Here is a 26,871-nt window from a genome sequence, read left to right on the forward strand (position 1 = left end):
AGAAGCCAGAACAGCAAGAGGGATTGCTGCTTTCACTGCGCAGCAATCCCTCTTGCTGTTCTGGCTTCTGAGATTCAGAATATTTGTTTTCTTGTTTTCCTCCTCCAAAAACTAGGTGCGTCTTGTGGTCTGGTGTGTCTTATAATAATAATAATAATTTTTATTTATACCCCACCCTCCCCAGCCAAGGCCGGGCTCAGAGCGGCTTACAAGCAATAATAAAAACAAGTTGAATGATTACAACTTAAAAACAAAATTAAAATACAACATTAAAATATTGAAACATTAAAATATTAAAATGTAGCCTCATCGCAGGAGAAGGAAAAGAAAAAAGAAAGAGAGGGTACATTGTGTCTAAACCAAATCCTGTTCTAGTAAATGCATTGTAAAAGGTCCACACCATGGGTGGATCCACACACAGGAAAAAACCGCTATAAATAAGTCAGAAATTAAATCATTATAACAAAAGTGTGTGTGTGTGTGTGGGGGGAACCTATGTAAAAATATTATAGAAAGGTTTTGTGCTCTCTGACATCATCTAGTGTTGCATGTTTATAACACATTCAAATCACTGTTTTTGACTACTGTAGCTGAGTCCCATGTCTCAAACCATTTGTGAGCCGCTTTTCAAGATAATCAGTACTTTACTTTGTGGCTTTTCATAGAGTATTTGTGAACACTGAAGACATTACCAGTATCTGAAGCAGATCATGTTTGGGCTATTAATGTAAAGGCCATAAACTGAGTTGGAGCCTACAATATGTTTCAGGGATCCCATTGACACCCTTGCTTTGTGATCACTTAAATTAGGGGTGGGGAACCTTTGGTTGGGTTCCAAGTCCCATCTGCCCTAGCCAGCATGGCCAGCGGTCATGAATCATCAAACTTGGAGTCCAGTGTCAACTGGAGGACCACAGCTTAGCTACTGGCTTAAATATTGCTAGTCCTCCAATGGCTGCCCACACAGTCTTTACAAGGAGTTGCATTTTCAGCTCTCTATAGCATTCCTTATCCAAAACTGACACTCATTCCCCCACCCCCGTAGGCTCGTTCTCTATAATAATTTTGTGTGGCTTGTCTTTTGGCAAATATCCTGTCCTTCAGAAAACCTTTTTTCTCTCCCCCCTCCCCCCTTTTTTGCTGTATGAAGGATTAATTGCTCTAAACATGGGCCATGCTTCTGTGAGTTCAGCAACATCAGTCAATTCCTGCCAAATTAATTTTCTGTTTGTAGTTGGCCCATTAACTGCAATATAAAGCCCCTGTCCCCAGGCTAAAGATGTGCACAACTTTTTAATCTCCCCCCCCACTGCCCCCGGTGATAGAGCAGGCAAAACAGAGAATAAATACTTCTGCTGTCAACTTCAGACTAGGTTGGTTAGAACTGGGCAATTTTCCAACCTTATTGTTTAGGTGATGGGCAGGCTGTAAATACTTCACTTTCACAAGTTAAGCTCATAAATTATTAGTTTCAGGCTTGTCTCTCTAAAATATTTGGTGTCAAACCTCTCCTGGAGAACAGAATAACATTACCATCCTCAGAATATGATATCTTTGTTTTTTGTTTTTGTTTTAAGCTTGTAGGAACATACTGATTGTTCCTAGCCATGATGGGAGGTGGGAGCGGGAGCTGGAAGTTTTGTTTTTTTAAACAGCTGTGGGGGGCGATTCCAGCTGAAGAAGGGTGGAAATGGTTTAGAATACATATGATATATTATAGATGAAAATAGGGACACTTTCACTTCCTCTTAATGTCCCACTTGTAGATCAGATGCTGTTGCGGACATGGACATTTATAAGCAAGAAGCAGTAACCCAGTAACAGTTCTGCTAGGAAATATTATTAGGGAGGAGAACGGGAGAAAAAACAAACTATTGGTCTATGACTCAATTCGGAATGTGAATTATTCACGCACGGAGCTTGGAAAAATCAAAGAAATCAATTCAGAGTTTGTCCACAAAAAAGGCCTTGTTTTTGTAGTTTCTAAAATGATGCATTCAGGGAGCAGAGTGTTAGGTTGTAGTCATTGGGTGTAATGGATGGTGAGAGGGAGAATGGGTGAGTAGTTGTATGAATAGCATGTTTTATGCTGTTTGGGATTTTACATTATGATTCATTGTAGTGCTCTCTGGTGTTATTTACTGTATATTGATATCTTGGTTTTTTATGTGATTAGGCTATCAGATACATATGAATCTTTTGGGTTTTATTTTTTACATTCTTTTTGTTGTACTTACTGTGTGTGTGCCTTCAGCCTAAGGGTTAGAACCAGCCTCACTTAACCTCAGTCTTCTAAGGATTCAATTCTTCAAAACTCTATAATTGTCACCTTGAAATTGTCATAAAGAGTCATAGTTACGCCTGCCATTTACCCGAGCACCATTTTTATCAGAGCAACTGATGAAGGCAGAAGCAAAATATTGATAGAGGAATTAAGAAGTTCTCTTTTGCTCATCACTGTGTGTGTGTTGTGTGTGTGGATTGTAAACTGCTTCATGATTTCCAGATAGTAAAAGTATTCTATAAACAGAAATAAAAAGATTTTACTAATTGTAATTCACAGTTTCATTGTTTGACACATTTATAGACTGTCTTGTAGGTTAAAAACCATTAACACATGAATATACACCACTAGATGTGTCACTGCTAGCTTCCAGTTGTGTCTGTAGTTTAAACGTGACTCCGTTGAAAATAATTGTGTTTGAGGTCATAAGCTGACATAAAGGTTCTATGTGTGGTGTTTGATCCATATCCATAATATCTCATTCATAGATGCAATTGATGAATTCACACATTTGACCCAGTCACTAGTGTGATTTGTAAGTTGTAAGTTTATGGATCGTCTTGCCTTGATATATAGTGAATTAAAATTAATTATTGAGCTAAAACTGGCTTAAAAAACCCAGATATATGCAATATTCAGTACATGGAACTGGGGCATGTAAAACTGGATGTCTTCCTCATAGGATTAATTCAGTTTACTGTGCTGTTGTAATAAAATAATAGCACAAACCTAGGGTTCCCAAACTGTGGTCCCTGGACCACTGATGATTCATGAGCTTCATTCAGATGCCTGGGGGTATTTCTGGTTTGAAGATGGGAGACGATACATCCATCACACTAAATATTCAAATTAATGTTTTGTCAATTTTTACTGCTTCTTTTCTTTCTTATACATTGCATTTTACGATAACATGCAACTGAAAACCATACAGCATTGAGCACAGCACATTGCAATTGTTACAACAGGAAGAAAAATGATTAAGTGGTTCACCAAGACCCTCAGCAATTTTCAAGTGGTACAAGGAGGGAAAGGTTCAGGAACCACTGGTATAAAATCATAAGGAAGAGGTAGAAGAACAAAATCTGTAATTTATTGCACATGCTTCAGCTGTGTGCCTTGGATCTGAAGGATATACCTGCCTTTCTCCTATGTGAACACAGAAAAGAATTTATACAGGTCCAATAAATATATTGTGAGTTCTCTGTGTTTCCAGCTCTATCTTATCACGTCTTGTAAAAGCTTTCACAGATTCCATTCCTTCTTTGCTGAAATTGGGATTATATTTAATTCATAGCAGGAGCTGCTAGTATAATAACAAGATTCAGTCTTTCAAAAATTCTAGTGGCTAGGGATGGCAGCTGGCACAATAATGTAGCACTGGAGCAAATGAGTGAGGAATTGCTATGTTATATCAAAAGCAAACTATCCCACAGCATCACACAAGAATCTTCACACCGAAGCATTTATCGCCTTTTCAGTTTTTCAAAAACTGAGCTTTTTCGTTGTTGTATTCTTGTGGGCTACATGTGTCTACTAACGTTAAACCAAACAGAATTTGTACATATATGGGGAGAATTTACCACAGAACAAAAAGATAATTTGATCATATAAATAATGTCTTACACTAATTGATGGGGCAATTTTACACTTGCTGATAAATCACATGATTGGTTTTTTTTTTTAAAATTTAACATAGAACCTTCTGAAAAGTAGACTATAATCCAGGTTGTATGGAGCTAGGGATTGCTTACAACATGCATATTACCAAGGCAAAATAAAAATAAGCTGCACTTTCAAGTCAAAAAGGTATAGTGCATCCACCCACCACTCCCAATGCTGTTGGGAGTATGTGAATCTTCTGAAACAGAATGGGGAGGTGATATGGGAGAGGGCTTCAACCTGGAGGGAGAAACTGGTGAAAATCCATTCATGGCAGCCTCCATCCTTTTATGGAACTTTATGATCTCCACACATTGCCTCCTCCACTCAGCTTGACATCTCTCTCCACAGATAAGCTTTGCTCCCAAGCATGGCTCTGCCACTGGGTGCTAGGCTCCATGCCTCCTTTATCAATCTGTCTTGTTTATAGCAGCAGTCATATTTGCCCGACCATCCTGGGGAAGGATAGCTCAGCTCTTTGACCTATTGACAGCCCACCCTGCTTTTCCAGGTAGGCAGAAAAAGCAGGAGATTTGTTTAAAAGGACCCCACTGATACTGCACAAACTCCCCTGTTTATCCTTTGAACAAATTGAAAATTGTAGTAGTGATGGAGTACTATTGTTGAATGACTTTACTCTCACAATCCAGGCCACAAATGCTTAGGGAGTCTGAAATGTGCCACTTAGGTGTTCTCGTATTAAGAGAATATAGTCCAGCAAATGAGAACTTGTGGACCGGTGAATATAAAAAAGAAAGACCTCTTTTGGTGGCCTTGCTGTACAAAGACAGTGTAGCACCAGTATACCAACCCTGGAAGGTGCCATCTTCCTGTTCCTCCTTACTAGTTTAGATGCGCCTGTGTGGTGAAATGGTTGTTCCTAAACACCTTCTGGTTCATCTGAAGCAGAACTTTTACATTTCCCCTGATTCTGATCACACACACATATTTAAGCGGGGAACTGTGACTACTCTATTTAGAACAACAAAACAAAGTTAACTTTGTGCAAGTTATAATTGACTGTTTCTCTGAAAATCTAAAATGATGCAGAATGAAGTTTAGCCACCTCTCACTTTTCTATTATGAGCTTCTGATTTGTTTTGCTTTGATGTTAAAGGTCGCCACCAGGTTATTTAGTGGCGATCGGAGTAACATTGTGGAAAAAGCAATCCAGCCCAAGCGTACAGTGGAATTTCAATCCTGCTATATATATTCGAGTTGTCACCTAGGGAAATCTAGACTACAGCCTCCAGTAAAGATCAATTTACCCTCATGGACTCAGTCTCTGGTATAGATTGCATGCATCATTTTTATTAACTACCACACATGTCAGCAAAGGCATAGCAGCACATTACCCATAATCTTTATATTTAATTACATTTAAATTTTTAAGAAAGCAAATAAAGCTGAGTGTGAAATGTGGATTTATGGTGTCTTCTGCACAATACCCTGGCTTTATTAAGCATGCATAGAATAGCCTTCTAAGAATGTAGATGATTTCTATGAGATCTATATCTATATATAGGCAGTACTTAACATTTAAGGCACACTTAGCACTTTGGGTTTTCAGAGTAAAATCACCATGCCAAGCTGATCCAAGCAGCAGCTAGACATAGGGCACCGTGGAGCCATTTACACACGTCTTCCCCTCCTTTGTCATCCATCAGTGCCTTTATCTATGACAGTGGTTTTGACCTCAGCTGATAGAGCGCAAATATATATTTGTTGACCATTCAGATGATTATAAGTCTGTGAAGGTCTGTCGAGGGAGAGAAGACAAATATGTGGGAATATACATACCTTTGTTCTTCAAAGAATAAAGTAAGGAGAAACCTTTAAAAAGAGAGACAGAAAATAGAGGTGAGGATTGTAAATGTTTGATTCATGTGCGGCTGCTTTTGTTGTTGATATTGTTTCATACATTAGTCTAGGCTCTCCTGGAAGCAGAGCAGTTTGGACAATAACACCTACTAGAAATATCCACTACAATAAAACATACTAGGAGTAATAAATATCCATAGTAGTAGCAATTACACATCTACTATAAACACTCTGAACACGTGACACAAACGACACAAAGCCCCGTATAAACCATGGCTCACATAATATGCCACACACACACACACACACACACACACACACTCACAGCGAGAGAGAGAATGTCAGCTGGGGCATAAGAATTGGAGTGCATAAAAATTGGCCATTGTGAACACCAGGCTTCATGGACACAATATTTATCTTTCTCCATTGGCTTGGCTTAGGGACACGGGTGGTGCTGTGATCTAAACCACCGAGCTTCTTGGGCTTGCCGATCGATAGGTCGGCAGTTTGTATCTGCACGACAGGGTGAGCTCTCGTTGCTCTGTCCCAGCTCCTGCCAACCTAGCAGTTTGAAAGCATACCAGTGCAAGTAGATAAATAGGTACTGCTGCGACGGGAAGGTAAACGGTGTTTCCGTGCACTCTGGCTTCCGCCATGGTATTCTGTTGCACCAGAAGCGGCTCAGTCATGTTGGCCACATGACTTGGAAAGCTGTCTGTGGACAAATGCCGGCTCCCTCGGACTGAAGCAAGATGAGCACCACATCCCAAAGTTGAAATCAACTGAACTTAACCATCCAGGGGTCCTTTACCTTTACCTTACCTTGGCTAACGTAGGGAAACAATATTCACCATCATCCTATATTTCCACGGCACTGAAGCTGCATCAGAAGCAGATTCAGAGTTTTGGTTCTGTGACCCAAAGAGGGGCAGATTTGCATCACATACATAGCCCGCTCCCACAGTTCAGTCTCAACATATTCCAGTGGCAGGCACTTTTTTCTAAGGAAAGATAATATTGCTTTAATTATTATGTGGGTCTTGAATACAGTTTGAGAAATAGGTTTCTGGTTACATTAAAAACACTGCCGTTTTTCTTTCCTTATCTGGCATGAGCTCCCCCCACCCCCCACACTTTGATTTACAATAAGCTTTCTCATAAGGTGAACTATGATCACACAAAGAAAACTTTAATCATTTCAGAGGCCCACAGCGCCTCTGAACATTGTGATGCTGTCATGGTAACAAGCAGATCCACACGAGGGACATGGCAGGCTCAAGTTCTGGATTGTGCTGTTTGAGTGAGAAAAGACAACAGCATGTTTAATCTTGGAACCCCAAATGGAGCGGTTTAGAGTTAAAAAAAAAAAGCAGCGCACTAATCCCAATGCACATTTTTTGTTTATAGGCTTCATCTGAAATGATTTAGCTTCCATCTCAGTCGGTGCGACTGCTGGAAAGAAGGCTGGAGGACAGCAAGAGCGGAAGAAAGCCTCAACCAGGCTGATTAAAGTCTTCCCTCTGAACTACAATGCTGTTGACATCTCCAATGATTTGGGTAAGTTTAAAGCATGCAGCGCTGGAAGGAGACGGCTGTGCACAAACGGAAGAAAAAACTGGCCAAGACCGTAGCAGTAAAGGAAGGTGGGAAAGCTGGATGGTGGTGAAAGCAAGGAGAAGGAATGGAGTCACATAAGAATGGGCAAATCTGTCAATTTCATTTGCTCATTTTTTCAACTTTAAGTTTGGTTTTCCACATAAATTTTCATTTTAAAAAAATCCTCATGAATATTCATCAGCATTTCAGTGGAAATTTCCCTTAATACACACATTTTCCAAGCAATCTTGCCCCAAATACATAATTCTGCAAAGCAATTTTCCCACATGTAGTGCATTTTGTATATTACCCTTCCCTTCTATATGAGTTGTTATGCACAGTTGGCAATAATATATATATTTTCGTATGCAGTACTTGGATGGAGAACTGCACCACAAAATTTGGATAAGTTTACATTTCAAAGGATGGCTTTGTTTCAGTCTATGTATTGTTTTAGGAACAGGAAATAAGGTATGCTTGCCTTTAGATGTTAACTCAGTTGAATTCCTCTGCCAATCCCTAGGTGAGGGTGGGGGTGGGAGATGTCAATTTCAACAAGGGGAAATATGTTTTCATAAGTTTTTTTTTATTATAAAAAGCACACTCTTGAATACATTTAAAATACAGTTGTTAAAAAATCCCAAACACTTGTTGTTTCAAGACATTTGCTATAACTTTTATGTGCTTTGTAATAAACTATGGCAGTGTAAGTAGAGTCTTGCTGCATAAGATAAATGGTAAGGTAAAGGTAAAGGGACCCCTGACCATTAGGTCCAGTTGTGACCGACTCTGCGGTTGCGGCGCTCATCTCACTTTATTGGCCGAGGGAGCCGGTGTACAGCTTCCGGGTCATGTGGCCAGCATGACTAAGCCACTTCTGGCGAACCAGAGCAGCGCACGGAAACGCCGTTTACCTTCCCGCCGGAGCAGTACCTATTTATCTACTTGCATTTTGACGTGCTTTTGAACTGCTAGGTTGGCAGGAGCAGGGACTGAGCAACGGGCGCTCACCCCATCGCTGGGATTCGAACTGCCGACCTTCTGATCGGCAAGTCCTAGGCTCTGTGGTTTAACTCACAGCGCCACCCACGTCCCAAGATCAATGGTAAACTCTGCCAAATCCAGGATTCCATTTTTTTCAATGGTCAGCCAAATGTCCACAAACAGGACATGAATGGAAGGGCATTAGATTGCAGATGATTCATATGTTTCTTCATCATTGCATGAAGCCTGGAATGGTTGAAAGCGCAGTGGTTTGACTAGTGGTCTTTCTGTGTTTCCAGAAATAACTGAAAAGGACCTGACTGTGGGCAGTAGCCAACTAATGAATCCAAGGATTTCTACTTGTGTAGCCGGACTCCCCCCTTCTCTCCCTGTGTGTGTCCTGAGCCCTCCCCAAAATCTGCTTCAGGGGGTTGGGAGAACCCCTAGAACAGATTTAGGTGAGTGTAGGGGGAGGAGAAAACTCAGCACTAGTTAAGCTGCAAACCTATATTTTGAACCCTCTGGAGTGGCATATAACAACAGGAACAACTGGCCTATGGGTTAATCTCCCCACGAGCATGGCAGCATCAAAGTAGAGCTGAGTCATGAAAAAAGCAGTAGGGGAGAAAGCATTCTCAAACAACAGCTCCCATCATCCTCGACTATTGGTCATGTTGGCTAGGACAGATGGGAGTTGGAATCCAGCAATATGTTGAGGAAGCCTGCCTGCGTAAGAACATAAACGTTGGATTGCTTGATCAGCAATGAGATGATCCATCTCATTCAGCACTAACTAGGATTGCCATGTGTTGTGCTTTACAGAGAACAGGACTCTGTTTGAAGAAGGTCTCTATGTGAAGGGGTGTCCAGTTCAAAGAACCCTAAGAAGTGAGAATAGGGGCCTTGAAGTTGCCCATCAACTCTTAGCGCTTGGGCAGACTGAGGAGCCCCAACAAAACCTGGTGGGCATCAGGTCGAGGAAGGCTGTTCTTATGAGTAAGGAAAGGTTGTTTCTCACTTTATATCAAAGAATCCAGTTTCTGTTAAAAAGGCAGACCTAAAAGTCCAATTCAGAGTGCTCACTGGCAGCATCTCTCATAAAGCTCAACAAGCTGGAGGTGCCATTTATTTGTAACTGTGTGTACTCACCGTTGTAGCTGATTCTCCAGCGAGCCATTCTGGTCAGCAGCAGTATAAATTGATTTCCCAGTTCGCACATAGCTTTGGAATAAATGCTGCTGGAACCCAGGTATACCCAGCTCCTGTTCTGCAGCGGCTGCCCAGCAGAAAAACTAATTAATTGTTGTGGCCATGGCAAACAGTGCACGCTGCTCAGGATGCTAAGATCTCTGACTGGGGGGAAATGCTCCCCAATCTGTACTTTTAGGATATGCTGCCATTGGGCTTGCATAAACATTTGTGACAAATAATTTATAAATATATATTTAAAAAAGAAAACGTCAGAGGCATTTCTATGTAAAGCCCCCATTCTTAATTTTGATTTTAAATGTCTCGGCTGAACAGCAGGTGCTCCAGACAGCCACCACACCTCATTTTATTTCTCTAGTACTGAACTATACAGTAGTTATTTCTCATATAAGCCTGTTCCAGACACAAAAAGCTCAAGATAAATGCTCACTTTTCAGTGAGAGCCTCCATATTAACATATTGCCATGTTGCTCCGTGTTATGTTGGTACTAGATACTTTCATGTAAAACAACCACCACCACCAGAAATATTGATGACTAGCTTGATTTGAAATGAGCATTTAATCTCCACAATGCATTTAAAGGAAATTGGCCATGAATTACTTCTGAACATCATAATCTCCCAAAACAAAAGCCCGCCTATCGTAGAAACGTGAGTCAAGTTTGTGCTTTGTATCTAATGCAGTTTCACCCACACACATTAGTGTGGGAGTGACTGATTGCTTCGGGTTCCATTTGCGGTGCCTCAAGAAACAAGTTAATGATAAAATAAAATGGAATCTCAGTGTTGATGAAATCCTGGACTGAAAGATAGAGGCGACGGAGGCCTGATCCTTATGCGTTACTTTTCTGGTGGTGATGGCGGCTGGATGCAGTGGTGCACTGGAAGAATCTTGGAAAGGCAGAGGCCTTGTGGGTGGGTGTTCCCATGCCCAAGAGAGAGGTCAACTGCCTGTTCTGGATAGAGTGGAACGCCCTCTGCAGGAGCAGGTGCACAGTCTGAGAGTGCTTCTTGATCTATCACTTAGAGGTCCAAGTGATGTCTGTGTCCAGGAGTGCTTTTTGCCAGCTCTGGCTGGTAAGACAGCTGTGACTGACAGCTGGACTATGACAGCCTGACCACAGTGGTCCATGCATTGGTAACTTTATGGTTTGGTTAATGCAGACCCTCCAAGTGCCCCTATTTTCCAGGGACAGTCCTGGATTTTCAGAAGCTGTCCCGGTTTCTTATTTGATCCTGGAAATCCACTCCACTTCCCAGTGGGGAGGAGTTGTGGTGGACTGCGTGGTCACCCACTCCCCTCGGGGGCGGGGGACTTACCGTAGTCCCCTGCTTTTACTTACGGCAGAGAAATGTTGGAGAGTATGGAGTTATGCAACCCGCGAGCCAAGGAGATAAGTAACCAAACAACCCTCAGAAGACATCTGAAGGCAGCCCTGTTTTTTAATGTTTCATGTTTTCTTCTGTTTTTATATATGTTGGAAGCTGCCCAGAGTGGCTGGGGCAATCCAATCAGATGGACAGGGTTGTTGTTTAGTCGTTTAGTCATGTCCGACTCTTCGTGACCCCATGGACCAGAGCACGCCAGGCACTCCTGTCTTCCACTGCCTCCCGCAGTTTGGTCAGACTCATGTTTGTAGCTTCGAGAACACTGTCCAACCATCTCGTCCTCTGTCGTCCCCTTCTCCTTGTGCCCTCCATCTTTCCCAGCATCAGGGTCTTTTCCAGGGAGTCTTCTCTTCTCATGAGGTGGCCAAAATATTGGAGCCTCAGCTTCAGGATCTGTCCTTCCAGTGAGCACTCAGGGCCGATTTCCTTAAGAATGGAGAGGTTTGATTTATTTGCAGTCAATGGGACTCTCAAGAGTCTCCTCCAGCACCATAGATGGACAGGGTACAAATAATAAAATTCTTATTCTTATTATGGAATAGGACATCTTTCATTAGAGAAATGATGGTGGGTATGTTAGTGTGGTTTATAGCTGGGAAGCTTCAGCTAGTGAAGACCGCTCACAGGAGCAGATTACCGGCAACATGTTACCCCACTGCTGAGAAAGCTGCACTGGTTGCTGATTTGCTACCATGCCCGCTTCAAGTTTCTTATGTTAATTCACAAAGCCCTGAACAACTTGTGCCCAACAACTTGGAGAACTGTCTGATCCCTTATGGTCCACTTTGATCACTGAGATCCTCTGAGAGGGTACTTCTGGTGGTTTTCCGCACCCCTGAGGTTCAGTTGGCCTTCACTGTAGACCGAGCCTTTAGTGTGGTAGGCCCTACCCTGCGGAACTCCCTACCACAAGGAGTTTGTCAGAAACCATCCCTCCCTTCCTTCAGATGTCTTTTGAAAACTTCTTTGTTTAGACAGGCCTTTCCAGCACAAATTTTCTTCTTTAATTCAATCAGTATTGATGCTTGCCATGATGTTTTTAGAGATAATTTTTACATATTCTATCCTGCTTTGCTTTATTTATGAAAGTACAGATTATAAATTCATTTGTAAATAATTGAGTACTACAAGATATTTTGAGCATTATTCTTTGATATTCTTTTGCAAGGAATTGATCTTTTGCAAGGAATTGAACTCCCTTGATATTAATATCAGGCAATCACTTTTTGTACACAGTTTTAGAACATGCTAAACCAGTTGGATAGAGCGTGATGCCGATAACACCAAGGTTGCAGGTTCGATCTCCATAAGGGACAGCTGCATATTCCTGCATTGCAGAGGGTTGGACTAGATTATCCTTGGGATCCCTTTCAACTCTATGACTCTATGATATGCCAGTGTGGGGTGGAGCCAGAGTATCTAATGTGAATTTCACCTATGTACAGTAAGCTACTCACACTCCTTTTTATCAGGACAAGGAAAAGGCCTTGTCAGAGTTCAATGACACATTCTGGCCAGGCAGGGCCAGTGAGGTCTGTGGCCTGGGGACAGTTCTGAGGGCCAGATACAAAGGATTGAAGGGCCACATCTGCCCCCTGGGCCTGAGGTTCCCCGCCCTCGAATGACAGTCTTACAGCTGTACTTCAGCTTTTCATAAAGTTGCCTTTTCATTCCGAGCGATGCCACAGACTGCTACTGCTTGTCCAGTTGCTCCTACATTTCTGTCAAAGTGAATATATTTCACAGTTCATCAAGGGTTAACTATTCAGTTGGCTGGAGAAGGATGAGGGGCAAAACAACTCCATATGTGGACCATGAAGGAAGAGGTGAAATTATATGTACTGTTCCCTACAGCTCCTCTGTTATATTATTCTCCACAGCCCTTCCCCAAATTTATTGAGCTATTTCACTCGGCAGATAAAAATCCCTCTTTCGGCTGTGCGCTGAGGTCTGCAAATAAAATAGAGCCTGAATCGGAAGAGGAAAGCACTTGGTTCCCCCCTCCCTCAAAAAAAACCCAAAAAACGGTGCAGGCATAGCAATGCCGCACATAGAATAAGTTTGCGAATATTTTCTAAAGGCAGGACCATGCTTGGGGCTATATCTGAACTCATCATTGCCAACCGCCCAGCTGACAGACCTGCTGGAGTATTCATGGGGTGCCCAAAAGCCACCATAACAGTGTGACTGCCAATCTATCATTCTACTAACTGAAAGTTGCAGTTTTACTGTCATGCAGTGGATTAATTTAGCTCTGCAAAGGGGAGAGCCTGTGGTTCTTCTGTCGTGGGCAGTGAAAGGATTGAGCCAACATTTAAGCATCCTGCCTTGGTCCTCTGTCAAAAGAAAACAGCAGGGGAAGGTGAGGTGGGCCTCTGCTTCCCCTGGAGAAAGAGTGATTTAGGAGTAGATTTGTTACCTTTTATATACGTACACATGAGTATCAGACGCCATTCTCTTTGGTTCCAATCCTGCCTAAGACCAGGCCTTTGGTGAAATGAATGAGAGACTTGTTTCACTAAGGGGCTGAGGTTTCTGACCCCAGCGACAGTAGGTTTGAGATATTTGTGACACTCTTGATCCTTGGAGAAAACACTTCTCGCTGTGCTGCCATACAGGTGTGAGCAATTGACCCTGGACAGCCATTCTTTATTGGTTTTTATTTTGTCAGATGCTCTTTCACTTTAGCTATTACAAGGAGTAATCGCTTCAGACAGGCAGGACTGAGATGGTTGGCTGTTGCCTCTTTTTTCCAGAGTATCACAATCATGCACTGGTTGGAATTGGCTTTGCAGCACAACAGCTGTCTTATGTTTTCTGAAATAAAAAATCTGAACGTTTCAGTTTCTTTAAACACAATACTTATTCCATTCATAAAATTAAGATTCAGCTTTCATTTATGTGTAACTTTCATTTTTTAAATTAATTTGATATGAATGTAAAAAATACTGAGCTATATAGACCATTGGTGCAACTCGATATAAGGCAACTTGCTATGTTCCTAATTTTGGTGAGTGTAACTAACAAAGTGATCTGTGTGTGAATTCAGGAGATTACCACCATTGATGTTTAGTGAGCAAATTAATATTCTGTTGGGTAACACACACAAAGCAAGTCTTCATTTCCATCCTAATCACTACTGGGATTTTTATCTGGAGAACTAAACTTAGTTTGAATTTCTACTGATCCACTAATGTTGCTTCAGTGATAATATTTAATAATTTATTTTTATTTCTGTTTATATTGATTTAAGAGTTTTCTTATTCTAGAGTTATTAAAACATTCCAGATTAGGCAGGCTGATGGGAGTTCAAAGGTGAACCATAAATAGCTTGTTGGATTTTTTTTAAAAGAATAAAATTACAGAAATCTCTGTGTTCACAAGACTGTTACCTGTAATTATCCTGTCTTTGATTCAGCAGTGAGGGAATGAATTGTATGGAACTATACGCACAGAATTCTAGCTAGCACCTTCTTTTGTTTCCTTTGTCTTGAGTGACCCAGAGTGAAATGAGCTTATGGTTTTCTTCTTCTTTGTGATGAGTCGTGTGCTTCAGTAACCAGTAGGGGTTGAGCCAAAACTTAGTGGTACAACAGAGGCTAGGTTGGGAAAGGTTTCTGCCTGCCAGAACAGATTATTGGCATTGCTGAATTAAGGACCTGACTAAGTATAAGGCAGCTTCATAGGTTCTTAAAAGACTATGTGAATTTTGAGAAAGCCATTAGTTAAAATACAAAGAATCAATAAACAACCTTCCCAATACTAGACTTGCATATACACTGGCTCTATTCACACATTACACTGAACAGTGGTTTCATGGTATGTCCATGAGCTGGAACAAGTCCGAACAAGTTCAATCCCACATGATTGAAAAGAGGACTTTGGAACCACGTACTTTGTGGTTCAACTTTCATTGTGTCTAATCCTGGGATCATGGTTTAGCATTAAGTTTGGTTTATCAAAAGAAAGTCAGGTTCAAACTTTGAAGTGTGAAGCTGGCTTGTTTAAATTAAACATAGTATATAAACCACAGTCCACAGTTTGAATGAAATTGCAAGCTGTATTGAAGGGAGACTGAAAATAAATTTGTCTGAAGTTAGTTGTCATCCAGAGTGGCTGGGGCAACCTTGTCAGGTGGGCGGAGTATAAGTAATATATCACCACCACCACCACCACCACCACCACACCCTCTCCACTACAGTGGTACCTCAGGTTAAGAACTTAATTCGTTCCGGAGGTCCGTTCTTAACCTGAAACTGTTCTTAACCTGAAGTACTACTTTAGCTAATGGGGTCTCCCGCTGCCGCCATGCTGCTGGAGCACGATTTCTGTTCTCATCGTGAAGCAAAGTTCTTAACCCGAGGTACTATTTCTGGGTTAGCAGAGTCTGTAACCTGAAGCGTCTGTAACCTGAGATACCACTGTATGTGGGAAGAGAAGGCACAAGGAGGAACAGGTGAGCCTAGGGCTTGCTTGACCTTATTCCCATTTGTACATGTTCCACTAAACTGTGGTTCAGCTTGACATGTTGACATGGTTATTGAGTATATACATAAGTGTATGGTTCAAATTTCATCCCAGCCATGAACTCACTGAGTAGCCTTTGGCAAGCTCCTTTCTTTCAGCCTCCATCTGCAATAGGGAGATGAAGACGATACCAGTCTACATATTTGTTGAAGGGACTTCTCAGTTAAAGAAATGTGGAGCACATGTCATATAAATTAGTGCTGTGCCTAAACCTGTTCTCCAGTTTCTCAAAAGTTTTCTTCCCCAGCCAAGGAGGATTCTGGTTCCCTGTCTTATTTTCATGGTACATTAGACTTAAAAAACAAACAAAAAAAACTTGGTGTGGATGTAGCTTACCTTATGCTTGTGAGATGGCTGGCAGTGGTGTATAACCTTCACCCTGACTAAACATTTATCTGGCATTTTTCAGCCTCCCTGGCTGTCCCTTTTTCCTGATCTGAAAAAAAGTTCTACAGTTTAGTGTGAGGTGTGAAAACATGAGTTGCCTTATGAAATATTCCTGGTTTTTTAAGTGAAATACTCCAAGATGAGACGTACTACACTTTCCAAAAGATATCCTTGGCTTTTGGATGAGAGAGAAATGTATGGAAATGGTTGTTGTGTCATGTTAGTGGAATGTTTGTGAAGCAAACTGAGTCATATAGCCTTTTATTTTTCTTTGGAATTTGACTCCCACAATATGTTGCAAGGGAAATTAAAAGGTGTTGGAAATCATCTACAAAACTCCCATAATACGAGTGTGTAATGCCAGTGGTGAAGTTGGAAACTGAACCAAATAAAGTCATGTATGTTCTGGCACACTTGCTTGAGAGTCAGCCTCATTACACTTGATGGGATTTACTTCTGTATAAACATACATTGTGCTGCATGGCTTCAACCCTACGTATGCTTCCTTGGGCTCATGCCCACTGCGCAAATTGGCTCATCCTTCAGAGTAAACATTCATGGACTTGAGCTGCCCAATTTGCCCGCCTTCCTCCTAGAGCGCAGGTTGACAAATTATGCTGTGTCTGATGATCGTTAGGTGGCAGATGGCAGGTGATCAAGATTTCATTATCAAACACCGATTTTCTTCTAAAGGTGAAAAGATGACCAGCTGTTCTCTACTGCAGTGCCTAAGGGAGCTAATAGCTCTGGTTTAGCCAGTTACAAAATATAATAACAAACGTCCCTTAATTAATTTACATACAGCATTCAGCTTGGATTATTGCCATTCTGATATCATTTCAAACGAACTGAGGTGAAACTAATTATGGTCCGCGTAATGCAAATAATGACATTTCCTATGTACTATGAGCAATTGACTGAGGAACATTCTTATTTGTTCATTCTTCCTCTTGAAGGAAGCGTTGCCCATTATATTAAAAGGTGACAGATATAAAGACCAGATTGCATCAGCCTGTCTTCTAAAATGCCATTGTGATAATTTACTTAGGAGATTTACAGCTGCTGCTTCTCAATTGCTCTTACCGGAGAGTTTGCTACGTCTTAAGATTCTCAGAGTCAGTACTATGGGATGCTGGCCACAGCAGTATTTGCCAAGCTACCAGGGCCGAGCTAGATGCGATTTGAAATGCTACAGACATCATCAAGAAACTAAAGCTTTCCTATGTATACTTCATGTAGATTATATACTTGCTATCCAGTTGTGGCAGCTAGCTTGTGTGACAGTCATTTCACTAACAGGGACCATTCTTAGCACAGCACAACAGATAAATTTGCTTGCGCAAAATATTGTACAACTCTTAGTGGAGCTGCTATTGGTGACAGTTAAGCTTTGTGCATTACCTCCTCTGCTACAGCTTGCACCCCCTGCCAATGAGTGAGCTAAAATCTCAAGATGCTTCAAATTTTCCTTCCTGTATTGTCATGTGTATTAGTGAAAGACCTTGATGCCTTATCATGACTTCTTACAGTTTATATAATTGGGTGCCTTTAGATTGTATTTTTTAGTCATTAGTGAATTAACTATGATCAGAGAGCTCTTCAGACTGTTTCTACATTTTATTCTAATCAAGAAGATATAGACGTATAATTAGTCTTTAATTATTGAGAATTTATGTGATATATTGTCCCCTCTACAACCCCTGATGAAGGCTTAAAGTAACTGCAGACTGAAACATGTTTTTCTTTTGTTTTACTAATATATTTCATTTTCTTTTGTTTTACTAATATATTTCATTTGCAGTATCTTGAGATTTTCTCTCTCGGTTATTTTGCACACATAACATTTCCCCCTCTATTTTTGGAATCATTAGCACAGCAACATCAACTCTCAAACTTCTTGTGCTAGCATTATGTTGGATCTCATCCTATGAGCTTAACAGGAGAATTCATGGGGGTCTTTCCCACTATTGGAGAGGAGAAATCAGTATAAGCTATGCAGGACGGTGGCAGGCAATCAGGCAGGGCAGGATGATAAGGCGATGATAAGGCTGAGGCTTGTTGGAAGTGGTACCATGCCCTTTAGTTTCATATCAAGCCATGAGTGTGGCTGATGTTCATGCAGTGCAGCCCTAATCAGGTTGACTCAGAAGCCAGTCCCATTACAGTGGTACCTCGGGTTACATACGCTTCAGGTTACATACGCTTCAGGTTACAGACTCTGCTAACCCAGAAATATTACATTGGGTTAAGAACTTTGCTTCAGGATGAGAACAGAAATTGTGCAGTGGCAGCGCAGCAGCAGCAGGAGGCCTCATTAACTAAAGTGGTGCTTCAGGTTAAGAACAGTTTCAGGTTAAGAACGGACCTCTGGAACGAATTAAGTATGTAATCAGAGGTACCACTGCATGTGAAATGGGCCTTACTCCCAAGTAGGTATGTGCAGAGTTGCGGCCTACGGCTGTGATCTTAAAGACCACTAAAGTATAACACAAAATCATTCACTCACAATTAGGTAGTTATGCTGTCATCAGTTGATCTCCTGCAAAAGCAAGAGCTATTGTCAGGTGTATAACTAGCCACTCCCCTGATCATTCTGCATTGAATATTAACAGCTAGGATGGTAACCAGGTCTCATAACTGAGATAAGGCTTCGCAACAAAACTGTGATCATTAATTTTTCTTTTCTGATTTCTCCGGGTTTTGAAGTTCTGCCAAAGCTTTGTCCCAGATTATTGCCTGAGGCACCACTCAGGGAAATGATAGCTCACTGAACTACAAAAAAACAGACACCAGAGTAATTTTTTACAACCTCTTTGCCAGTTCCTTTGCTGCATGAGAGACAAAAGTAAAACATGGTATACTTTCCTATAACAGTAGACATGGGAATTGGAATTCAAAAATATGAAGCAAAAGCTTTAAACTTTCATTGCAATTTGCAAGCAGAGATAAGCATAAACTAATAACTTGCTTACTTTTATGCTTATTCCAATGAGGATAAGAAAGACCTAGAGCTTAAACAAATGCATCCCATAAACTTTCCTCAGGAATCTCTCTTGTAAAACTTGAATATTCAGCACCAGTATTTTAGACCCACTGATATTTAATATAACATTTTTCCATTTCACTGTAATAAGTGTTTAGGATTTGACAATCTCTGATGGGTGGCCTGCAGTGGTAGATAGTATTTCACAGTATTTGATAGTTTTTACTAAGTTTATGTTGGGGGAAGTGGGGGACAGTTGCTACATTTTGTGGGCAAAATCTGGCCTAAGGAAAATTGCTAGAAGACACCATGATTAAGCTGGGAGTGTTGCTGTTTCTGTCTTGGTCAACACTATAAATCAAGAGAATGCATTGCTCCGGCTAATAGTGAACTTAAGTAGTGAGTGCAGATGGGTATACAACTAAAACAGGGGACTCAGCTACATTAGTAAAACAATAACCACCACAGCACTTGGTTATAAACATGCAACACCAGATGGCTCTAGAGAGCAAAAAAATTCTTCGTGATTTCCCATAGCATTTTCTTTCTTTTGTTATAACGACTTAATTTCTGACTTACTTATAGCGGTCCCCGCCCCCCCCCCCCCCCGTGTGTAGATCCACCCAAGGTTTCTGAAAAGCAACAGAAGAGATGCCTGCATGCTTGGTAAGTGGAAAACAACTGCTTGAAGGGTTGGGCTGGCTTGTTCCCTGGAAGCACTCTTGTCAAAAAGGACTAAATACACTTGTTTGATGTTGGTTTGATGGCCAAATGAATGGAATGATGGAAAGATTATACTGTCAAAGGAGAGGAAGGAAAAGCAGAATGAAATATTTGTGTATGTGTAGGGCCCAGTGCTTCCTGTTGATCTGGATGGTATTGTGTTTTGTTTCATACGTTTGCTTGGTTAGGAGAAGTGTGGGAAGCTGTATGCACATATGCTTTCATTGCATTTGGGGCACATGAAGATGTCTCCAGTCTAGAATAGAAACTAGAATACCCCTTCAAGCAAACAAAATGACTTGCTAAAATGGCCATCTTGAAATACGTATGAAAGTAGAGGGCAAATGAAAATGATAGAAAGGAAACCACATGTCATCTTAAATTATGTATGCATACCAAAGCAAGTTAATGAATTACCATTAATTCTAGTTCATTTAAATTAGATTTTTGATGCAGTTATGTACTGAGTTGAATAGGATCCAAAATGCAGCAGTCTGATTGGTCCTAGAACAATAGGATTCAGAATGCAGCACTCTGATTGGTCCTAGAACAATGCAGCAGTATGATTGCTCCGCAGGAGCCACCCAATCCAGCTCCAGGTGGAAGTGAATCCGCAACCTGATTGGCCTACAGGTGAATCCCAGAATTAGCCAATCACGTGGGGCCCATTGTGTAAATAATGTATATAAAGCAGATATTTTGGGGGAACATTCATTTCTCCTCACCACTATGAGCTGAATAAAGAGCATGAAATCCACTCTCAACTCCGAGTATATTTCAGATGCCATGTGTCTGTTAAAAATACACACAGTAGCAGCAGCAGCCATTAACAACAGCAACAACAAATAAAGCACCAGAGAGCCATTCCTTTCCTTGGAGGTTTTTAAGCAGAGGTTGGATGGCCATCTGTCATGGATGCTTTAGCTGAGATTTCTGCATTGCAGGGGGCTGGACTAGATGACCCTTGGGGTCCCTTTCATATCTACAATTCTATGAGTCTGTGGTTCTAGGAAAAACATCAGCCAGGAACACTATCATTAGCAGCTGGGAAAGATTTTCAGGGTGTATAAACAACATGATCTTGTTTCAGATCTGCACCTACAAGACCACTTATTAGAACACACACACACACACAACCCCCAGTAACTTAATATATCAAAATCTTTCTTTCTTTTTTTATTTAGGACAGGTGTGGGGAGCTCCAGACCTACAACTCCCATCAATCCTGGCTGTTGGCCATGCTTGCTGGGGCTGTTGAGTTGCAGTACAGCAACATCTGGAAGAGCAAAGGTTTCTGTACCAAGTTCAGGGCATAGGAGAACCTATTTCTACAAATGGGCTAGCCTCCACTCAAAGGGCTTTGCTTGATTTACTAGATCTGGTACCATTGCCGAACACTCGGCTTGGTGTGACTTTGGGCAGTGTTGGTGCACCTGTTTGAGAGAGGAAGGGGAGGGGAGGCAGAATTCCATCTCCCTCGCTCTCCTCCACCTCCAACAGGTGATTGGCGCTGTCATCTTTGACGGTGCCAACCATCTGCTCTGCACAGAACACAGCACTGCATGCAAGGTTATCTGGACAGGAGCCAATGAAGATGATGGATATGATCCATGTTGCCAAGTTCTGGCTGCTTTCTCGAATATGGGGTCAGAAGGGGGAAAGCCTGAGGGAGAAGCAGTCTATTTAAAGCTTGCATATTCATCTCTGCTAATTACTTATACATTTGGGGGATAGGAATTATTTTTAGATTAAAGAAAAAGTGTTGTCCTTCTAGATCTAGCTATATATCTATAAAGAAAGATGATGATGATAATGTGTGGTGAAACAGATATTATTTGGCATTTTATCCTCCCTTCTTCACCTGCAACCTCAATGCCTGTTACTATAACTTCCTTATTTCAAACTACATGGCCTCCATGCTGTGAAAGAAAAATTGCTATGTGTAGGGGTGCCTTTTTGCTGTAATTGTCTACTGAGACCTTGAAAGCTTCAGAATAGAAGACATTGCAGTGGTAATGGATGGGGGGGGGGGAGGAATTGGTTGCAGGCCTAAAATGCTTACTCTGAGGAAATGATGTAGAAGACTCCTCTTTACTTATGAGTAGGAAAGAAAGGTATATTACATTTTACAAAAAAGCGAGTCATAATGATTAAATATTTTGCATATATTAGGGTTGCCATATTTCAAAAAGTAAAAACCTGGACACCCCAAATAAATTATTATTATTACTGTAATTTCATTACAGCCTGGCATACAACTGCCAGCATCTTGACATGCTGTTGGTGCTCTGCCTCCATCTGTGGGAACGTTAGAAGTTGCTTTCTACTGAGCCAAACCATTGGTCCATCAAGCGCAGGGTTTCCCAAGCTTGGGTCTCCAGCTATTTTTGGACTACAACTCCCATCATCCCTAGTTAGCAGGACCAGTGGTCAGGGATGATGGGAACTGTAGTCCAGCTGGACACCCAAGTTTGGGAAACACTGGTCTAGCTCAACATTGTCTATGCTGAGCATCAGTGGCTCTCCATGATTCCAGACAGGAGACATTCTAAGTCTGACTTGGAGATACTTGGAACCAGTCCTTTTTTCTGGAGGGACACATACCCCTAAACATTTTGTGAATCTAAGTTTGGCCTCATTGAGGGGCAGTATTTCAGTATAAGTAGGAAAATGAGAGTACCCCTAAACATATTTTTTTTTAGAAAAAAAGCACTGATTGGAACCAAACCTTTCTTTTCTGCATGGAAAGCACAGAGCCCTTTACCACAGAGCTATGGACCTTCCACATTCAATCTGGCTGTTCTTGGGTCTGTTAAAACACCAGCTGCATATTATGCGTCCATGTTCTTTGTGTGAGATGGCAATGGGAGTGGGGCACGATAAGCATCTCATTTCTGCAGAGGTTAATATGAGAAGCAGCTCTGATTAAAGCGTAATGTGACCCTCCGAAGTTCACGCCACTGGTCTCTCACTGGTCCTGTAGGGAGTGCCAGCGAAGGATTAGAGAATTAGCTACATTCCTAGTGTCTAGTTTCTTTAGCTGAGAATCTAATAATGCAAAATGAACTGGCTGCGGTAGACATCACAGGCTGATGTGCTCCCAAAGGTACTGTGCTCAGCAAAGGCTATCAGGATTTTAAACAGCTGCACAGGCGAGATACTGCTTTACAGAACCTGTAAACACATTACTGCAGCTGTCCCTCACGGTATTCTTTGCTCTCACCCTCCATTCCAAGCTCAGCTGTTCTGCGCATTTAGATAAAGCCATGCTGCAGGCGACTGTGGCAGGTAGCAGGACCCTGAAATTAAGGTGATGCCTAACACACACTGTTATTTGCATATCCCACACTGTGCTGCTAAGTCATCCCCATGGTGAAATTCTCGTTGGCCCAGTTCTCCTCCTTTGTTATAGAAAAGTAACTATTAAAATGAGTTCCATTTCTCTCTGCACCCAATCGTTCCGAGTTTGTACCACGGGCTTATTAGAGGCAATATTCACAGATGGATTGCTGGCTTTACTTAGAGACCTGCAAGCACTTGTCCTGAATCTTCAATGAGAACAAGCATTTTCTCTTTCTTTCCGTGTGTACTTTTGTTTGTTTTGTTTTGTTCTGACCATTTTTTCCCTCCAATCTTTTTCAAACACTTGAGTTAAATAGTTGTTGCCAGGGCTCCAGGCAGCGTGAGTCAAATTCACTGCACTTTTCAATTACCCAGGTTTCTCTTGCGACACACATTCTGGGATAAGAATGCAAAATGGTGCAGAACCTTGTCTGAAGAAATATTTCTTTCATTTGTCAAGACATCATTAATGAATGGAATCCACTACCATGAAATGTTGTGATGTCCACTAGCTCGAGTGGTGCTGCTGCTGCTGCTGCTGCTGCTGCTGCTGCTGCTTCTTCTTCTTCTTCTTCTTCTTCTTCTTCTTCTTCTTCTTCTTCTTCTTCTTAAAAATGGTGTTAGTTCAGGGATGGGGAAGCTGTGGCCCCTCCAGATGTTATTGGACCCCAACTCCCATCAGCCCCAGCCAGTATGGCCAATGGTCAGGGAGGATCTGTAGTCTAGCCCCATCTAGGGGGCCACAGCTTTCCCATCCATTGGCTAGATAAAACCATGGAGGACAGGTCTATGGATGCCCACAAGTCATTGAAACTAGGTGGAACCTTCATGTTCCAAATGAGGAAGGGAACAAAACAACGTTACTCCGTCCTGCCCAACAGGTCTGTATTCATTTGTGGTGCTGGCTCAGGAACCTCTAGAAAACAGAAAGTTCTGGGTCCATTCTGTAAATCTTAACACCCCATGTCCTGCTTTAAATGATGGTTCTAGTCTGGATTCCTGAAAAGCTGAATAGGATAGGGTTGCCATATTTCAAAAAGTGAAAATCCGGACAAACTTCCGACATGGGTTGCCATACATCTGGGTTTCCCCAGACATTTAAGCGATTTCTGCCTGGTCACTGTTTTCGACAGCCAAATCCAGGCAATGTCCTGGAAATTCTGGATGTATGGCAACCCTAGAATAGGATTGCTTATTCTTAAGGATGAGAATTAGGCTGCCTACACGCTATACCTGTAAAGCACATTCAAAGCACATTCCCTCCCACAGGGAATTCTGGGTAGTGTAGTTTGTCAAGGAAATTTTAACTCTGTGAGGGATAAAGCTGCAGTGTTCAGAATGTTTAGGGAAGCTTTTAATGTTTAACAGGTTATTATATTTTAGTGTTTTGTTGGAAGCCGCCCAGAGTGGCTGGAGAAACCCAGCCAGATGGGTGGGGTATAAATAAATTATTATTATTATTATTATTATTATTATTATTATTATTCTCTGAGGGAAGGAATGTGCTTTGAATTCACTTTAAAAGTATATAGTGTGTATGTAGCCCAGTCCTCATCTTTAAGAATAAGCACCCCTATTCAGTTTTTTAAAATCAACTTAAGTGGTGGTGGAGGAGTGCTGGTGCAGCCCCGCATTTCTAGCCTCACTGGCTTTACTTCTAACTGAAGCTCTGAAGAGGAGTTTGAAGTGAATGCATCGGAGTGCTTAGAGAAACATCTGTCTGCTTGGAAACCCTGATAATATGGATTTACCAATTGTCGGGGAGGCTTCCAAGTGTGTTCAACTGAAGCCCCCTTCAGACCGCATGGATTGTGTTGTTGCACCCCACCCCACTCTCTGAGCTGTGTGAGTTTTCAGAGGTTCCAGGCTCTTCCCCAGGGTTTGGTTTCCTTTGAATGATGAACAGTGGAGACTGGTGTTTTTCTGATATATGATTTATTTACACACGTAGACAACCTGAACCTACAATGGAGGGGCTCACAGCATTAACACTCCAAGAGGATATTGCGTTTCCCCTAGCCGCAGCCTTGGATTCAAGCAGAGATCAGGCATGCCTCTGTCTCTCTGGCTTCCCAGCCTGCTTCTAGCTTCTAGCTCACACCTCAGCTCTGCTCTTTGTCTTTCTAACTGCCAGGTAGTTGAGGGACCAGGAGAAAACAAGCTTGTTCCCACTTCCATTTGACAGTTCTTGGCTATCATGCCTCCTCTCAGTCTCCTCTTTCCCAGGCTAAACATCCCCAACTCCCTCATAAGGCTTGGTTTCCAGACCCTTGATCATCTTGGTTGCCCTCCTCTGCACACGTTCCAGCTTGTTAACACCCTTCCTAAATTGTGGTGCCCAGAACTGGACACAGTATTCCAGGTGTGGTCTTACTGAAGCAGAATAGAGTGATACTATTCCTTACCTTGATCTGGACACTATACTTCTGTTGATGCAGCCTAGAATAGCATTTGCTTTTTTTTTGCTTTCTTTCTGATGACTCATGTTAAGCTTGTGGTCCATCAAGACCCCTATATCCTTTTCACATGTACTGCTATTAAACCATCAACATTATAGATTTTGAAGTAGGCAGAGAGAATTTTCACTGCTAAGCAGTGAGGGGGGAAAACAACTCTGAACATTTTTCTTTATTTCCAAAAATCTTCCCTGTGCAGATGTGGAGCACAGCTGTTTTCAAAGCTATTGTTTCTCCCCATTGTTCCTGTTTGTTAATTCCAATCCCAAAATATCAAGCCCAAGAAGGGCTCCATTTCCATTTGCCACCAAGGAAGAGTTTATAGAGTGTTAACTATAATAAATAAGAGATTAACAATGCCCTCTTGTTCTCATGTAAAAAATTCTATTTTGCTGAAATATTTATAGTTAATCTTTTTTTTCCTGAGCTGCAATGAACATTTAATGAGCTCTGAGCAACACTGCTAACCATATTGATTAATAGATCAAGTGAAAATGTTTCAATTTTGCCATGATATAATCAACGTGATTATAGCAGCATGTTTGTCATCTCCCTTTGTATACGATTAATAATTAGATTCTGCAAGAGATGAGATGCAGTTGACAATTTGGAAGCAAAATGATTAGTGGTTACAAATCAATTCTTACTGTTAAATTATAGAAACCACTTAATAAAAGGCATCCAAAGCAAGATTGCCAACTGTAATCGAGTTTTTCTGGTACTTGCTATACTTTGTGTTAAACTTTATAACTATGATACATTTATTGTTTCAGTGTAAGATGTTCCTTAGGCACTTACAAGAGGGAATAGCAACTAAATATTGCAGTGTGTTACCATCACACCTAACAGGACTACTCCTGCTGGGCAGACGGATATACTTTCCCCTGGCATATAAACTCGAACAAGCCAAAGCTGAACTGGACCTTGTCAGAGGGTCCTACCTGAGAGTTAGCCATCCCCCAGAAGGTGGGAATCCAGAAATATTCTGAAGCCTCAAAATCATTGCTGGGTTAAAAGATAGGCAGAGTGGGCACTGGCCTATGGGCCCCACACCTTTTAGGGGTCCCGTGACAATGGATCAAAATAATATTGATTTGATCTTGAAAGAAAATTACAAAAAAAATAATAAAAAATTAGGAGATAATTTGCAAGCCTCCCTCCACAGGGTTTAATCTGACACTGCTCAAAGTGTCAGGTTTCCGAATGATATACTGTAGTCTCAATCAAGAGAGTCATAGTTATCAGTTCCATTTCCTTACGCAACAGTGACTTGGACCAAAAAGAACCAAACATGAATTCTTGCTCAGATATGGAACTTTCTGGGGGTTACCTATCTCACCATCTCACAGCCTAACTTTTCTAACAGGGTTAGACTGGGCAAGCTGGGGTTCAAATCCCTACCTAGCCAGAAGGCTCACTAGTGGTCTCAGGTCAGTTCCTATCTCTCATCATAACCTTCCTTACAGAACTGTTGAGGGTATAATATGCGGAGGGTGAGACTGATTTTGTTG

General features: G+C 41.6%; 1 long non-coding RNA gene across 1 annotated transcript in view; it reads left to right on the plus strand.

The window, feature by feature from the left end:
* Positions 1-2,013: 2,013 nt before the first annotated feature.
* LOC308458652 overlaps positions 2,014-26,871 on the plus strand; it is a 92,019-nt gene continuing 67,161 nt past the window's right edge. Inside the window, exons 1-2 of the long non-coding RNA XR_013977608.1 lie at positions 2,014-2,058; positions 7,172-7,321. This is a non-coding gene — a long non-coding RNA (uncharacterized lncRNA). The remainder of the gene's footprint in view (positions 2,059-7,171; positions 7,322-26,871) is intronic.

The sequence above is a fragment of the Podarcis pityusensis genome (genome assembly GCF_964106645.2).
Source record: "Podarcis pityusensis genome assembly, chromosome: 1".
Taxonomy (NCBI): Eukaryota; Metazoa; Chordata; class Lepidosauria; order Squamata; family Lacertidae; genus Podarcis; species Podarcis pityusensis.